Source organism: Triticum dicoccoides, chromosome 6B (genome assembly GCF_002162155.2).
Source record: "Triticum dicoccoides isolate Atlit2015 ecotype Zavitan chromosome 6B, WEW_v2.0, whole genome shotgun sequence".
NCBI lineage: Eukaryota > Viridiplantae > Streptophyta > Magnoliopsida > Poales > Poaceae > Triticum > Triticum dicoccoides.
In genome coordinates, this window is record NC_041391.1 from 668,243,009 (window position 1) to 668,247,130 (window position 4,122).

A 4,122-nucleotide genomic window follows, 5' to 3' on the forward strand; every position below is an offset into this window, starting at 1 on the left:
TAGTCATAATAAATAGAAACGAAGAGCATCTCGCTCTCCATCGCATACCCCCCTGTACGCCCCTTTCACGTATGCACACAAAACTATCTCCAGGTCCTCTAAAAGTAAGCCCCCAGAAAATTCACGCACGTTTAATCTTTCTCTCGCGATATATGCAATGACGATCATTGTATTTGAAGCGAAAGCACGATACATACATTGGACTTCAGAATCCACTCATTACGGTCACCATTTACGTTTAGTGGTTATTATACAGCCACGGGCTCACCGTACAACACTGTATTTGCTCATGACATGACGAGTTGACTAGTTAAACGCTCCACGTGGCACCTCTAGTGTTGTCTCACATTATCTCACTACCATCGCGCCCACCTATTGACTTGTATCTACTCTACATCTACACTCTTATAAAATACATAAAATACACTCTTATAAAAAACAGAGTTGGTGATGATGGTGTGCCTGCCATCCTGCAATATAGGCCGTCTGATTTATATCTGATGGATAGGAAAGAAACTATGGCAATTTTGTGAAAAGGTACCCACAGACCTCTCCACATTTGCAAATAAGGCCTTCCCTCATTCATCCTTTTCTCTCACAAGATAAACAAGTGATATAAATGCATCTTGATGTTACGTGCAACACACGATCTTGCTAGTAAGAATGAAAACAAATGACAAAAAAATATTTGGACGTTGGTTCGAAGTCAAGACCGCGGGCACAGCGGACAAGGTGGCCTTGTATTGGTATGCCGAGCCGTCTGTTTTAACACACAGGAGCTGGTGTGGTGACTATACACACACACGCATGCACACGAACTGCACCCCTGCAACACTCACAAAAACACATGCACCCACGCACGGACGCAACACTCACACGTACACACGCAGCCACGCACGCACGCAACACTCACACGCACACACGCATGCATGCATGCACACACCAGTACACCACACGACCAACACACACTCTCACGCTCAAGTGCTCAACCTACATGTGCATGCGCACACATCAGGCCCTGACAGACACATACACAACTAGGTGATTCCCGCGCACGGGTTGGAGCCTTGTCGCGCCTGCATAAATTTGTGTTTATCTGACCTTTCACTATGCAAACTGACAGGTGGGACTGTAGGACCTTGAAGTATGTCTAGAGGGGGGGGTGATTAGACTACTTGACAAATTAAAAACTTAGCCTTTTCCCAATTTTAGAGTTTGGCAGATTTTAGCAATCTTTGGACAAGTCAAGCAATCATCACACAATTTATGCAAGCCTGCAAAGCATATATGAGCAGCGAAAATTAAAGCATGCAACTTGCAAGAAAGTAAAGGGAAGGGTTTGGATGATTCAAACGCAATTGGAGACACATATGTTTTTGGCGTGGTTCCGATAGGTGGTGCTATCGTACATCCACGTTGATGGAGACTTCAACCCACAAAGAGTAACGGTTGCGTGAGTCCACGGAGGGCTCCACCCACGAAGGGTCCATGAAGAAGCAACCTTGTCTATCCCACCATGGCCGTCGCCCACGAAGGACTTGCCTCACTAGCGGTAGATCTTCACAAAGTAGGCGATCTCCTTGCCCTTACAAACTCCTTGGTTCAACTCCACAATCTTGTCGGAGGCTCCCAAGTGACACCTAGCCAATCTAGGAGACATCACTCTCCAAGAAGTAACAAATGGTGCATTGATGATGAACTCCTTGCTCTTGTGCTTCAAATGATAGTCTCCCCAACACTCAACTCCCTCTCATAGGATTTGGATCTGGTGGAAAGAAGATTTGAGTGGAAAGCAACTTGGGGAAGGCTAGAGATCAAGATTCATATGGTAGGAATGGAATATCTTGGCCTCAACACATGAGTAGGTGGTTCTCTCTCAGAAAGGGTAAGTTGGAAGAGTAGGTTTGTTCTGATGGCTCTCTCCATGAATTAAGAGGACGTGGAGGGGTATAGATAGCCTCCACACAAAATCTAACCATTACACACAATTTACCAAACTCGGTGGGACCGATTCAACAGACTCGGTCGGACCGATTTAGTAAACCTAGTGACCGTTAGGATTTTCGGTGGGACCGACATGCAACTCGGTAGGACCGATATGGTTAGGGTTAGGGCATAACGTAATCTCGGTAAGACCGATTACACAAACTCGGTGAGACCGATTTTGGTAATAAGCTTTCCAGAGAATTGGTCAGGTAAACTCGGTGGGACCGATTCGCTCATTTCGGTGAGACCGAAATGTTACGAAAGGGAAACAAGGAGTTTACATTCCAATCTCGGTGGGACCGATCGCTCACTTCGGTTAGACCGAAATGTTACGAAGGGAAACAGAGATATTACAATCCCATCTCGGTGAGACCGAGATCCCTATCGGTGAGACCGATTTGCCTAGGGTTTGTGGCAGTGGCTATGACATTTGAACTCGGTGGCGCCGGATAGAAAGAATCGGTGTGACCGATTTTGACTTTGTGTTTAGGTCATATGAGTATGTGAGAAAGTAGTTGAGGGTATTTGGAGCATATCACTAAGCACTTGAAGCAAGAGGCTCATTAAGAAACACCTCATCCATCCTTGATAGTATTTGCTTTTTATTAAGACTCAATGTGATCTTGGATCACTAAAATGTAAAATGAAGAGTCTTGAGCTTTTGAGCTTGAGCCAATCCTTTGTCCTTGATATTTTGAGGGATCCATTTTCATCATCCATGCCATGACATTCATTGAGCTTTCCTGAAATAATAGTCTTGGAATAGCATTAGCTCAATGAGATATATGTTGTTATGAATTACCAAAACCACCTAGGGATAGTTGCACTTTCAATCTCCCCCTTTTTGGTAATTGATGAGAACATATAGATCAAAGCTTCGACAAATGATAATAAGATTGAAAAACATCGTCGCTTTGAGAAGTATGTGATAAGCAAGAGCTCCCCCTAAATTAGTGCATAGTTTAAAATTTTCTTTGGACTGCAAATGCACAAGGAATTAGGTTCATGGTTTACTCTTCCATGTCACATAGATCTTGGTGGACGCTCAAAATAATAAAGATTGAATACATGCACTCATCACCAAGCAAAGCGAATGATCATAAAAGGATAGGTAAGATAACATCATTTAACAAGCATAAGTGTAGCTTATGATCAAGCACATGATCATCAATGTCTCATAGGTAATAGCATAGTATCTCAAGCAATCAAAAGCAAACAAAGTTTAACCACCAAAGCAAGAGAGAACAAAAGCAACACTCTCTCTCTCGAAGCCTATGATCTATACATTTTTCTCCCCCTTTGGGAACAAGTTACCAAAAAGTTCATAGAAAATGCATAGTGCTAGATCGACTCTCAGGCTTGATCTTCAGGTGGTGGTGTAGAGATGGCTCCTTGGACGAAGGCTTCAGTTGATGTGGATGGAGCTGGAGGAGGTGGTGCTAGAGCTGGTTGCACTAGAGCTGTAGGAGCTGTAGCTGGTGTAGATGATGTGGCTCTAGTGTCTGTCACAGGCACTGCAGCTGACCTCTGAGCTCTAGGCACTCTGGCAAATGCATCAGTGGTTGTCTTGCCCTTCCTCTCCTGCATGTCATCCTGAAGCTGCTCCACAACTGACTGAATCTTAGTTACTTTGACATCTATATTATAGAATTTTTGTTCCATGATTCTTTCCAGGCTCTCCTGGTTTTGAGTTAGGGTGGCCAACCCCTTCTCAATCCTAAGTGTTGATGATATCAAGTAACCAAGCTGCTCCTGCTTGTTCTTCAAAAAGTACTCAGATTCCTCCTCTTGAGTTGGCATCTTGGCAGCCTTCTCTCTCTTTGCTTTCTCCTTCTTCTCTTGAGCTCGTACTGATGATGGTTCATTCTCATTCATTACAACTTGATTATCCTCAAAGCCTGGATAGATAGCAAAATGTTCCTTATCCAATAGATATTTTCCTATGCCCATCTTTGAGTTAATCAAGTCCTGAATCTGTGGGGCATATCCACAACTTCTCTTCTGGTCTGCTGCTGTCCTCTTAATGGTCTCAACAATGAGGCTCATGACCTTGAATTTTTGTGGCACATCAAACAAGTGCAGCAAGTTGATACCATGCCCTCTAATCATGTTGTGGTCACCTGACTTGGGCAAAAG